The sequence below is a fragment of the Xyrauchen texanus genome, chromosome 6 (assembly GCF_025860055.1).
Source record: "Xyrauchen texanus isolate HMW12.3.18 chromosome 6, RBS_HiC_50CHRs, whole genome shotgun sequence".
In the NCBI taxonomy this organism is placed as follows: domain Eukaryota; kingdom Metazoa; phylum Chordata; class Actinopteri; order Cypriniformes; family Catostomidae; genus Xyrauchen; species Xyrauchen texanus.
The window spans coordinates 49,110,644-49,125,093 of NC_068281.1; the positions used below are offsets into that span (position 1 = coordinate 49,110,644).

The window sequence follows — 14,450 nt, forward strand, 5'->3', positions numbered from 1 at the left end:
ATCTTGTGGTGAACGCTCTGTATTCACTCTGGTGAAGTCTTCTCTTGATTGTTGACTTTGACACACATACACCTACCTCCTGGAGAGTGTTCTTGATCTGGCCAACTGTTGTGAAGGGTGTTTTCTTCACCAGGGAAAGAATTCTACGGTCATCCACCACAGTTGTTTTCCGTGGTCTTCGGGTCTTTTGGTGTTGCTGAGCTCACCGGTGCGTTCGTTCTTTTTAAGAATGTTCCAAACCGTTGATTTGGCCACACCTAATGTTTTTGCTATCTCTCTGATGGGTTTGTTTTGATATTTCAGCCTAATGATGGCTTGCTTCACTGATAGTGACAGCTCTTTGGATCCCATATTGAGAGTTGACAGCAACAGATTCCAAATGCAAATAGCACACTTGAAATTAACTCTGGACCTTTTATCTGCTCCTTGTAAATGGAATAATGAGGGAATAACACACACCTGGCCATGGAACAGCTGAGCAGCCAATTGTCCCATTACTTTTGGTCCCTTAAAAAGTGGGAGGCACATATACAAACTGTTGTAATTCCTACACCGTTCACCTGATTTGGATGTAAATACCCTCAAATTAAAGCTGAAAGTCTGCATTTAAAGCACATCTTCTTTGTTTCATTTCAAATCAATTGTGATGGTGTATAGAGCCAAAAAGATTAGAATTGTGTCAATGTCCCAATATTTATGGACCTGACTGTATGTATGTGTGTGTGTGTGTATATATATATATATATATATATAATACTATTATATTGCCCATTAATGGCTTTTCAGCTGGATGCCTTCCAGTGGCCCAAACAGGGCATTAAGTATTTGGTTATTTTATTCTCAGCAATTTAATTAGTTAATTTTGACCCTTTAATAAAAAGGTTTTCAAGTGATGTGGGTAGATGAGCTTCATTACATTTATCTATGAATGGGAAGGTTAATGTTATTAAAATGAATTGTATTCCAAAATTCAATTACCTGCTACAGTCTCTCCCTATAGATGTCCCTCTCTCTTATTTCAAGTAATTTGATTTATTTCAAGTCCTTAATTTGTAATGGTAAATGTCCCAGATTACATTTCAATAAGTTACATAGGCCTATTGACAAAGGTGGGCTGGGCCTACCCAAAATTTTGTTTTATTGTTATGCATTCGGTCTCAAACATTTGGCTCAGTGGTCACTTCCACTTGGTTTTGTATGGAACAGAAAGCTCTTGCCCCTATTTCGCCATTGCAAAGCCATTCTAGTAAACTAACCAGAGAAGTTAAGTTATGCCCCGTTATCTCGCATTTGCATTCAGTATGGATAAAAGTGTCCAGAGTGTTTAATTCAGACATTTATTTAAATGTTGCCTCACATATGGCTGAACACAAACTTATGTATTAATAAGTCCCCTTTCTGCTGGTCAGAGTGGATTGTGAGGGAGGTTAATACACTCGGTAACCTATATGAGAGTAGAGTGATGAGATCCTTTGAAAATATGGTTCAGCATTTTGGGATTCCCAGATCTCAGTTCTTTATGTATTTACAGCTGAGCCACCTGCTCTCTACTATTTTTGGGAGTAGCATACACACCACTAAAGCAGCAGATTCTCTGGGAGTGGTGATTACTGCTTTTGGAAAAGGTCATTAGGCATCAGTGTATCTCCCTGCTAATTCAGGGTCTGGGTGATGGAGCTTCAACTTTTTTCTAGAGATTATAAAGATTTAAACTTGGTATTGGATGAGGGAGTGTGGGCTGGGATTTTAAAAAAATGTCAAGTTTGGGGCCTGGGTATTTCAGCGGGTATTGATGCTGACTACACCCCTGGAGTCACGAGTTCGAATCCAGCGTGTGCTGAGTGATTCCAGCCAGGTCTCCTAAGCAACCAAATTGGCCCGGTTGCTAAGGAGGGTAGAGTCACATGAGGTAACCTCATCGTGGTCGCGATTAGGAGTTCTCGTTCTCAGTGGGGCATGTGGTAAGTTGTGCGTGGATCGCGGAGAGTAGCTTGAGCGTCCCGTGCTGTGAGTCTCCACGGTGTCATGCACAATGAGCCATGTGATAAGAGGATTGACTTTCTCATAAGCGGATGCAACTAAGACTTGTACTCCACCACCCGGATTGAGGTGAGTAACTGCACCACCATGAGGACCTACTAAGTAGTGGGAATTGGCATTCCAATTTGGGAGAAAAAGGGGATTAAAAAAAATCAAGTCTAAATCTAGAGATGCAAGGGTACGCCTTATGCAATTTAAGATTTTACATTGATTCTATTGGACCCCCTCTAGATTGTATAAAGTCTTAAATGTCTTAAAGACACACCCATGCTAGCGATGCCAATCAGAAGATGGGGACACAACCTATTTTTTTTGGTAGTGTGTTAATTTCCGAGAATTTTGGTTGAGGGTTCAGAGTTTTATGTGTGAAGTATTGGACACTCAATTTTCATTTTGCCCCAGACTCTGTATTTTAGGCGATGGGGTGGTCATTAATAGATGGGATATATATCAAAAAAATTGGGACCTAGCTGGAGTTATGATCAGCAGATGGATTATTCTTAGGGGATGGAAGTCTGCTGGATCGCCCTCATTTTAAGAGTGGTACACAGAGATGGGCTGGGTGCTGGTATTCGAGGAGGTGACATAGAGAATGCTGGGAAAATGGGATTTGTTTAATAGGAAGTGGGGTAGATATTTGGCCTTTTTGCAGGGACAGGGGCAGTGGAGAGGATTTGTAGTTTTAAATGTGTGTTCCTATTGTTTTTTGAAAGTATACTTTTTTTTAATGTTTTTTTTATGTTCTAAATAATTATGACCACTGGTGTGCATGTTTGTGTCGTGGGGGGAGGGATTTAATTTATATAATTTTGTGTTTTCTGTTGTGTTTATTTAATTTGTGAATTGAATAAATAAATGTTTTTAATAATAGCAGAATCTCAGCAATTGCCATCAGAAGAAGGCAAGATCTTAGTAACAGTCCATTTAGGCCATAACCCATGAGGGAGTAATAAGAAGTTCTAAATCGGCATACATCACCTGAGGAAGAGTGGCATCTCGCCACCCCATCAAAAGGATATTTGGAGTTATAAGATCAGTGTCAGATGTATCAGATGATGCATGGCCAAGAGTTTTAGAGTTCAGCATCTCCTCCACTACAACAAGCACAGTATGTAGGACTTCCTCCGTTACTACTTGTGTACACAATGTTACTTGTAAAGCAGTTTTAACAGATCTCACTTCTCTCTCCAGTTGATTGAAGACTTCTCTAAGCTCTCATTCTCCTCCACGAAAACAAGCCCCCTGATCAAATATTAGTTCATAAGGACAACCTCTGCAACTAAAAATCGTTGGAGGGTCAAAAGGAAACTATCCAGACCAGAAAGGAGCTCCAAGTGGATGCGCCATTTTGTCTGATATTTAAAGAGTAGGCCCCATCTCTTTTCCTGCTTGCTGCCTAAATTGATACTGAAAGGGACAAAGGAATATATTCCTGTTGATCAGAAGGGGTTTTATAAAGGTGGAGTTTTGAGATGGAAAGATCAGACATTCTAGGAACTGAGGGAGCACCTTTCCACTTACTACATTGGAGACATGATTGCTGGACACTCTTCACTGCCTGATGTCCACACAAAACCCAAAACACACTTTGTGGTCCAGGGTGGCACAAAGCTGAATCCATGTCAGCAATCAAAAGCTTAGTGTTTGGCTTCTTAGAGTCCAAAACAATTGGGTGTATAGCATCTGGCTCCAGATCCTAACAACGACAGAGATGACCTCCCACTCAAATAAGATTTGTAACAGGGTGTTATTCAGGTGCCAATTCAGCTAGACAACTCTGTGAGGGAACATCCTAACCACTTCTGTAATCCTCCAGAAAGTCTTCCTCTTGTGCCTGACGGAGAAGGTGTAGCTCTGCTTGAGTTCTTCTAGAATTATGGAATTTTGAATCAGAAGAAAATTCAGAGGGATAAAACTTTGGAGGGCTCCCAGTGACTTGTCCACAGAACAAAGATTTCCTCAATTCTACTGCCACCTCATCGGAAGATGAACCTGGAAACTTTGGCCATTGTTGAGGAGAAACCAGTCACTACTGGTAGAAAATTCTGCCAGTATTTTTCCTCTGGTCATGTTTTCTGATGGGTTATTTCCAGTGTAAACAGGCCTAGTATACTCCAGGATATCTGTGATGCGATTGGCAACAAGCACCTTGCAAGAATCAGAGTGAATCCAGGTCAGCACAATAGTGGAATCTGACCAGAGTGCGGTTTCATGATTAGCTAGCTGAGACCTAGATAAATGGTGCATAATTCCAGACGAGTAATGGAGATGTCTTCTTTGGTGAAACTGTAGAATGGGACATAACACTGGAAATAAGAACACCATGTCCCTTTTTTATGCGAAGATCCATATGCCTTTTCAGATGCATCACAAAAAATATAAAGTTCTCCTGTAACAGACTCTTCATCTGTTCCCACCGGCCCATACAACCAAGGAACTTGGAAGTGAGGAACTCTTTTTCCTATGCATGCCAAGCCACCCTAATGACTTCAGGAATTTCTGGGTCATCCCATCCCTGGGCAGGTTTCATCCACAGCTGCTGGACAAGCATTTTAGCATGTGTAGTAAATGGAATGATGAAACCAAGAGGGATCACATTGACAAGCAAGGATACGATGCAGAATCTGCAAATTGAGATCCTTATATTTCACTGGTCTATGTTTATAGCCGATACAATGCAATGCAGACATCTTAGCCTTAAAGGCGCCTTTGATCTGATATTTCTTCTGCTTATAGGATGGAGGGGAGATGAAAAAGGTGGCATTAGCACCTATAAATTCTTCTGACTCCTTGACGAGTGGTTTGCAGTACAAGTGACTCAGCCACCCCATTTAGACCTAGATTCTCGCAGCAGAGGACAGAAGCATAGTTCTTTCTGAACCATCATCAAAGATAGCATAAGTCTCCAAATCTTTTCCCTGGTGACTCCGAATAACTTTCACCACCTTTAGGAGAACAGAATAAAGGCCACTGTCTACTCTGGTAGAATATCCCAGAGTCAGTCTTCCAAGTACTCACTTAATGTGGAACTCCTAGATGACTGTCTTTACAAGATGGGCAGCTTCTCTTGAGGTCACATTTAGATGAGCGATGTGTCCGTCCACATCTCCAACAGGGGCCATTCTCTGAGATCCATTTTCTCTTAGCATTTGCATCAAACTGCTGAAAGTCAGAACATTAACTTAATTGATGATCTTCACTGCTACAGAAAGTGCAGAATGGTCTGGATTCCACTAATCTTGTAGCCTGATTCTTTGTACTTTGGAATGTGGAATTTTCCTCAGGACATGCACCATGAAGGAGGCTGAACATGGGTTGTAGGTTGATTAGTAAAGGACTCTCCAGCTGATAGCATAAATTGATGCTCTAAACTTGTTTGAGACAAGGATGGTTTGAGGACCATTGCCATGCTGGGTTTGGTCCATACTTATTACTTATTCCATACTTATACCAAACTTGTTCAGCAAACGCTGTGGTCTGTGATCTGGAAATGCCGCTAAAGGCTCAGTCAATAAACATGCTTCAGGGAGGTGTGGGGAACACATCTCCAATGATTCTCTCCCCAGCTTCTGTTAAAGGTGTGGGCAACATAGACTGAAGTGGAGGAGGAAGATTACTTTGTCTGCTGACCCTGGGTAGTGAAGTGGGGGGTACTATTCCGCTTTGTCTGGTGTTATCTGAGGCAGTCACCCAACTCAAGCACAAGAGAAACTCTACTAATTCTACAGCAACTAATTCCATCATCCTATTGATTATTTTGTTTAGGAACAGGGGATGCATCATTGGAACTAGGTTCAGAGCTGATAGAAATAGAGGACCTTCTGCTCCTCATCTCCAACAGTCAATTATTATTACTTTTAAACCCCACCCTAACCATCAACAAATGTCACTGTGGTCAAAGCCTGTTACACACAAACAATATAAACACAATTCTTTTTGGGAGAAAATAAAAATATAACAATCAATAATTAAAGAAAGAAAAGGAGAAAATAAAAATTCCACGAAGGATACGCAATTTACAATTTTGATAAAAATCATGTTTCTCCTCACTGAGAGACTCTCAGAGAGGTAAAATATTTGCCCAATTTTTTTAATCATATGTCTAATCTGCCAAGCTGTTTATGACATCTTTTCAAATGCCGCTACCCTGCCCAATTGGGTGAAACTTTCTTGAAATGAGGCAGCGTCTTTCTGCCAATCATTACACTAGTTTTGACCCAACTTTTTGTATATTTGTCACATACTTTAAAACAGCCCAATCCCCCAATATACATAGTCTAGGGCAGAATTACATTTGAGTATCTAGAGCCGCACAGATAAAGTGAGTTTGTAGAAATGTGGTTTTAGATCCAAAAAATTTTTTTGACTGTTTCTTGTTTAATTTCGATTTTTATTTTCAGTCTGTAAAACATGTAAATGTTATCACCATATTCAAACAATAAATGCTGTTTTGAAGCTGCATTAAGCTTAACCACATATGAAGCTTAATGTTGTGACCAATCATGCTAACGGATGTGATGCCTATAGTGCTCTCTGCGATCTTTAGGGTTTACAGAAACATAGTAATTATATATTAAAATTATACATTAGAAAGCTTAGACTTTTTTTTCACCCCCTTTTAGAGTTGGGCACAGCAGAGAAAGTCTCCGCCACTCTTTCCCATTTACCCATATCATACTTTCTGACGTGATATTATTATCAAGCTTCCTAAGGAGAACCTTTTCCTTGTAGTAATTTCCTCAACAAGAACCTCATGTCTACTGAAGATTGTTTCTTTTCTTTTCCTCCATGTCAAATTAAAAGTTATCAAATGGTTAGTTAGTTAGTTAGTTAGCTTTACATTAAAAAAAATTAGATGTGCAGGCTGATCAGACAACATCAAAGCCTATCTTTTTATTCTTAAGAAAAAAATGATGTTCTTAAGAAAATATTTGAGAACTTATAAAGAATTTTTCAAGAGTTGCACTTAGGAACGTTCTTATGAACTTCTTATAATTTATCCTAAGAACTTATTTTTTTAAAAGAACAGTTTTGTGAATCCGGCCCCAGGTGTCTAAGACCAATTGACATAGGAGATTTAGGCCTTCCGAACATTTTGTTTTATTACTATGCTTTTAATCTATGCGACATACTGAAATATAAGTTTGTGTACCATTCCATATAAAATACTTTTAAATTGTTTAAAATAAGAAAGAGGAACTTCTAGAGGGTTAGACTGCAGTAGATAATTGCATTTGCATGTTTTTCATCATCTGTCCCAAGTCTGACAATATTCCCTTTATTCGTTTTATATTATCAGCAAGAATCTTCACCTCCACTTAAGTCTCAGATAGAGAGGCTCCTTGTGATGTCCTCAGGTGGCTGTGATTCTCCACTCCAGAATGGCATTAGCCTTGTCACGTTCTGTCTCCCTCATGTTTCCCTTGGACTCTTATTTTGAAGTTTTCGCCCAGACTACATCTCCCATAGTGCAATGCCCTTATCACTTCCATCTGTTCCCCATCATCCTCACCTGTCTTCCATCCTGTCATTAGTTCCATTTGTGTATAAATACTCTCCTGTTTTGTTCATTGATTGTCAGTTCTCATCCGTTTAACACTTGTGTTAGTTTGTTAATTTGGGTTATGGCATTCCATTTTTTTTTTTTTTATATCTTCTTCATATAAATGCCTGCAAATTGATCTATGTCCTCATCATTATCTCTTCAACACTACCACAATACATGATAGAAGAACTGACCTACAAAGATGGATCCTACCGGCTGTTAGAATCCTCCTCAAGCAAGGGGACCGTCCGGTTGAGGATCACGTGCATGAGTTTTTCCAGCTGGCGAATTTGGTGCACTATGGTGCACTCACTGGATGCTCCTCGAGTTCGTGGAGGCTCTACAAGTTAGTGGTTCACCTATCACTGTGGGTTTGGAGGAAGAGGACTCCTCCCTCCAAACCTCCCACGGTCAACGAGCCAGCGCCCACGCCTGTCACGGTCACCGGGCCAGAGCCTGTAGCCTCGACCGTCCCAGAGCCTGTAGCCTCGACCGTCCCAGAGCCTGTAGCCTCGACCGTCCCAGAGCCTGTAGCCTCGACCGTCCCAGAGCCTGTAGCCTCGACCGTCCCAGAGCCTGTAGCCTCGACCGTCCCAGAGCCTGTAGCCTCGACCGTCCCAGAGCCAGCTCTTGTGGAGCTTATTTCCCTTGACGTGATTCCCACCCTGACTACCCTTCCTCCTCCTCTACTCCGCTGGTTCCATCCAGCTCGAAGCCGCCCCCCAGACTTCCTGACTCCATCCTGGAACCTCCCCAGTCACCTGTTTCCTCCTGTCCTTCTCCATCTTTAGGCACCAGGAGTTGCCTTGTAGGTGGGGGTAATATAATGTTCTGTCACCCTCATGTTTCCCTAGGACTCTTATTTTGAATTTTTCTCCCGAAATACATCTCCCATAGTGCATTGCCCTCATCACTTCCATCTGTTCCCCATCATCCTCACCTGTTTTCATTCCATCATTAGTTCTGTTTGTGTATAAATACCCTCCTGTTTTGTTAATTGATTGTTAGTTCTCATCCGTGTCACACTTGTGTTAGTTTGTTGATTTGGTTTATGGCACTCCACGTTGTTATCTTCATCTTCATCTTCATTAAAAAGCATGTAAATTGATCCATCACCTCTCGCTTCTCCATCATCATTTCTACAATGCTACCACAATACGTCACACCTTGGTTAGGAGTAGAGGATATATTTTTCAAAAAGATCCTGGTGCCATCTAGGGGGGCATCAAGCTCCTTGATGCCTATTTAGATTTCCCACAGTCATCCTCTATCCATCCTAGTTGCCTTTCTAGCTTGAAGAACAAATGTAAAATCTTGTTAAGTTGGATTTGGTTTTGAATTGATGTTACCAGGATGGTGTGTCTGTTAAAACACAATAAATCCAAATCCTTTGATCTCAGTGTACAATGTAGCATCACAGACAATCCATGAATTTGTTGGTATCTACAACAATCAATTGAAAATAATAAACACAATTAATTGAATCAACATCATACCAAATACATAAAAAACATGATGAAATAATGCAGTAAATTTCTAAAGAAATACTAGAAAAGATAAACCAATTACTTGCAAATTTAAACTACTTATAAAGTCCAATGAAGCTACAACCCTAATGAAGAAAATTATATTGCATGTAAATACAAATACTACGAACGTCATGAGGGTAAACAATAGGTCTGGATAATTAAAACGGATTTCCCAATTTGATTCTGATTCGCAAGCTTTCGATTCCCATTAAATTTCATTAGATTCATATGGGTTTATTTCAGTTATAATGTCCCTTTTGCTTACATATAAAAGAAATTCTCTCCCAGCTAATACTGTTAATTATACATGGGACATTTTAACTAAGTACATTAGGAAAATGTTAATTTTACTAATATTTTATTACTTTACATAGTTTTGGTCACATTTTGGCTTTTTAAAAATGAAGAAATGTATTCAATCAGTAAATAAGATATTATATACCATATATTATTTTTGTTACATATTTAATGTAAAATTGCATACTTTGTACTATTGTTGTTTACTTCTGTAAACAACTCCTTTAAATGAGCGCATGTTAACCAGAGAGGACTCGAATGGCTTTACCTCATCTGAGTGATGCATGATTAGAATTAAATGTTTGGGGTTATTTTTAGTTGTTTTTGACTGACTGTAAAGGACAGAAAGGGTATTAAAAGAGACTGTATTCAATGACAAATGGGTTGCGTGGATCTCGTCTTTGGACACGCATTACACGGAACAACATTTACTCTCAACACGCTGTGAAAGGATCTTGCTGAACACTTCACGACTAAACTACAGAATTACTGGTTAGTGAAATGTAAATATATTCACTTTATTCACATAGCATGAAATTTGGTTGCAAATGCGAATGATTTCCTGTCATTGTAGTTGCGGGTTTTGCATTGTGTGAAAGATTGATCTTTGGATTTAAGAATCGATATCGATATTGTTCAAATGAAGATTGCGATTAGTTGGAAAAACAATAGTTTTACCCACACCTAGTAAACATTGATATTTATTAACATAAATAAAACATGCACATAGTGCCTCGAGATACCATCTGAATGTATTAGTCTTAGAAAAAAATTTAATTGCATGAAAAAAATAATCAAACTCAAATAACAGAAGGACTAGAAAGGAATAAACTTACATGGTCAAGAACGCAACAAATCCATAGAAAAACACATCAATAGTGAAGAGCAGAGGAGATTAGCCATGAGAAAGTCACAGCAAACACAATAAAATGCAACAATGTCAGTTAGTGGAGTGAGAAAAAAAAAGGAGCCTGGCTTTATTATATACAGTATGTAAATATTATGTACAAGCCAAAATTATTTGTCTGTTTGAGCAAAAACCTGTTGGGATGTGTAGGCCAATTTTTTGCCCTTTTCCCCCAATTCCACTCTGAATGTTTACCAGTGTTCCTTTACCAGTGTTCTTACCAGCCAATCCAATGTGTGCAATTGTTTGTGCTCATACCTGTTTACATTTTAACATCAAAAGCAGAATAATAAGTCTCATATACTTTTTAAAATTTTTTTTAAAGGTTGGTTATGATAGTTATCAGCGTCTTGCTGTGCATGTATTTGCACTTGGTGTCGACTGGGAATGGCTGTCTGTAGGGTTCATACAGAGTTATGAATGTTTGGAAAAAGCTTGATTTTAACAATTATGTTTTAAAAAATGTTTTGAGGTTTCAATTTTTTATTTTTTTTCCTTTGGGCTATTGTTATAAAAGATAAAATATTATTGATCAATGTAGGGCTGTACATTGAAATTGCAATAATGTCCAGTGTGATTTATTAAACCCCCAAAAGGCTGGAGTTTATGTAAGTATAGTCTATATACACATTACCATATTAACACTACCAATTATGTATTTATTTATGTATCGAACGATACATGTGCTATCGAATCAAGAGCATTGAATCATGTAATGTGATACAATATTTTTTTTTACCTCCAGTGGAAACATGCCTGTGTGGCTCAGATAAACAAATGGTACATTTTACAAACAAAAAATATCAGCCAATTGAGGCAAGTTAATAACTCTTGACAACACGTGCTCTGTGTGGGCGCTACACATGTATGTTGACTGTACAATCAATTTAGGTTGACAGATCAACTCTTGGTCTGCTTTGGAGGATATTCAAAGTGTTTGGCTGTCTCTACTCAAAGACATTCTAATTAGGTTGTTGATGCTGTGGCGCTTACGAGTCGCAAGGCGTGCCCGTGGGTGTTAAGTCTCACTCTGCCAGGAGCATGGCCTCCTCCTGGGTATGATTTTACATTTACATTTATGCATTTGGCAAACGCTTTTATCCAAAGCGACTTACAGTGCACATATTACAGGGACAATCCCCCCGTAGCAACTTGGAGTGCTTTGCTCAAGGACACAATGGTGGCTGTGGGGATTGAACCAGCAACCTACTGATTAACAGTTATGTGCTTTAGCCCACTACGCCACCATCACTCCGTTTTAGGGTTTTTCCTTGGAGGACATCTCCCTGGCTGCAGGCTGGGCTTCTCCTAGCACACGCCAAGATTTACAACTTGGATGTTTCTTCCCTGTCTCACTGCGAAGGAGGGCTGATTTCTTAATGTAACCTTTTTACCCAGTACATTACATCTTGACTAATTCTCTAAACTGTTTAATTTCTAGCACTTTTCAGCATAAAGAGTAATGTTTAATGTCCTACTACCTGTTGTGTTGACTAGTGGCATTATGCCAGGTTATCTGTTGTGGACCGTTCAAACATTTTTCCTCACTATAGTTTGAATTGCTATAGGTTATTGGGAGGGTCTGAATGTTGTAAAGACTGGAAGGGTTATGCTTGGAGAGACCAATCCTGCTGACTCTAAACCTGGAACAATTAAGGGAGATTTCTGTATTGAAGTGGGCAGGAACATCATTCATGGTAGTGACTCTGTGGACAGTGCCAATAAAGAGATTGATTTGTGTCATATTTTTCAATACGAAGGGGAGAAATTGTCAATGTCTTTAAATTACCCAACTGACTAGTAGGCAATGCTAGCACATGCGGTTCAGTAGATTGGAGTTATTGAATACAATTGCCATAGTTTCAACAACTGACGTAGCGTTGAAGTGACCATCTTGAAAGGGAAGGGTAATGTTAGGGCTGTAACTCTGGTTCCCTAAAAGGAGGGAATGAGAAGCTGCATACACTAGCTGCACTACTCATTTCTCGACCAATACAATATGGATCTACCCTAACTAGATACAGTGGATTAATGTAGATGTTCCTGCGGCACTTATTGCGTGGACCTCCACTTTTAATTCCGGGAACACTGAGGAATATAAACATGCCATTTATACTCTCCGCAAAACAATCAAAGCAGCCAAACAACAATACAAAAACAAAGTGGATGCACAGTTCAACACCACTGACGTGAGATGTGGCAGGGAATTAACATAATCACAGACTTCAAAGCAACTAATCACTCCGCTGTGAACACCACCGCCTCTCTTCCAGACGAGCTAAACACATTTTATGCTCATTTTGAAGAAAACAACATCTCCATGGAGAGAACTCCCGTGCCTGATACAGTAGAGGTTTGTTCATTTACTGTCTCTGTTGCGGATGCAACCCGATCTCTCAAACGGGTGAATATTTGCAAAGCTGTGGGTCCAGAAGGCATTCTGGGCTGTGCTCTCAGAGCATGCACGGATCAACTAGCAGGTGTCTTAATGGACATTTTCAATCTCTCCCTCTCCCTGTTTGTGGTTCCTACATGCTTTAAGGCATCCACCATTGTGCCCATACAAAAAAATGTTAAAGATAACTTGCCTAAATGACTGGTGTCCTGTTGCCCTATCTCCCATGATCAGCAAGTGCTTTGAAAAGCTTATCAGAGACCACATCTGCTCTGTGCTGCCTGCCTCACTGGACCACTACAGTTTGCTTACAGAAGCAACCACTTCACTGAGGATGCCAATGCAATGACAATACACACTGCTCTTTCCAACTTGGAAAAAAGGAATACATATGTGAGAATGCTGTTTGTAGCCTACAGCTCAGGATTCAACACCATAGTGCCCTCCAAGCTTGACTCAAAGCTCTGGACTTAAACAGCTAGCTGTGCAGCTGGATCCTGGACTTCCTGTCAGGCAGACGCCAGGCAGTCAGAATGGACAGTAACATCTCCTCACACTGACATTCAACACTGGAGCCCCGCAGGGCTGTGTTCTCAGCCCACTCCTGCATTCCCTGTGCACACATGACTGTGTGGCAACAAATAGCTCCAATGCCATCAAGTTCGCTGATGATACGGCTGATGATACGACAATGATGAAACACCCAACCGAGAGGAGGTGCACACATACAGATGCCAGGAGCACAGCCTCTCCCTCAACGTCAGTAAGATCAAGAAGCTTGTGGTGGATAGATAGCACATCCCCATCACCATCAATGGGGCACTGGTGGAGAGTGTCAGCAGCTTCAATTTCCTCAGTGTCCACATTACTGAGGAACTCACATGGTCCGTCCACACTGAGGCCATTGTGAAGAAGGCTCACCTGTACCTCTTCTTCCTGAGATGGCTTTGGAAGTTTGGAATGAACCTCTGCATCCTCACACGGTTCTTCACCAGCACAGTATAGAGCATCCTGACTGGCTGCATCACAGCCTGGTACGGCAACAGCACCGCCCTCAATCGCAAAATCCTACAAGGGGTGGTGCGAACTGCCAGACACATCATCGAAGGTGAGCTTCCCTCCCGCCAGGATATAGATATATATATATATATATATATATATATACCAGGCGGTGTGTGATAAAAGCACAGAGGATCATCAGAGACTCCAGTCAGCTGAGCCATGGGCTGCTCTCACTGCACCAGCCAACTTCACGACAGCTTCTTCCCCCAAGCAATCAGACATTTGAACTCTTGATCCTCACGATCAACATATATCAGCATATATTGTTGTGGTGCGTGTGAGTGTCCGTTAAAGTCAAATATGGCATTCATTATAAAACAGCAAAACGAAGTGCAATGGTCAAAGACATCCATGCATTCTGTATGAGCCAGCATTTAAAATCAGTCTTTGACTGATGACATTCATTTTTTTTTTTTTTATCAGGATGTAGATTAGTATATACAATAGGCAGCACCATTAGGTTTGGATCAGAGCCAATAATATTACATAATATATTACATTAGAAAACTAGCAAGATAGGAAAGATTCAGATTAACCTGCAAACTACATGTTAAATAAATGATTTCAAATAAATAAATTGGCTGATATTTTGTGTTGTACTTGTTACTCCACCATGAATAGGTACCTGCTGCCATGTTTTTTGTCAATATTGGTCTTGAAATTTTGAATTTAATT

The 14,450-nt window shown here is 40.1% G+C and overlaps 1 protein-coding gene across 2 annotated transcripts in view; it reads left to right on the plus strand.

The window, feature by feature from the left end:
- The window catches only part of si:ch73-140j24.4 (uncharacterized), a 53,821-nt gene that overhangs the window by 19,927 nt on the left and 19,444 nt on the right, over window positions 1-14,450 (plus strand). The gene's annotated exons all lie outside the window — the stretch shown is intronic.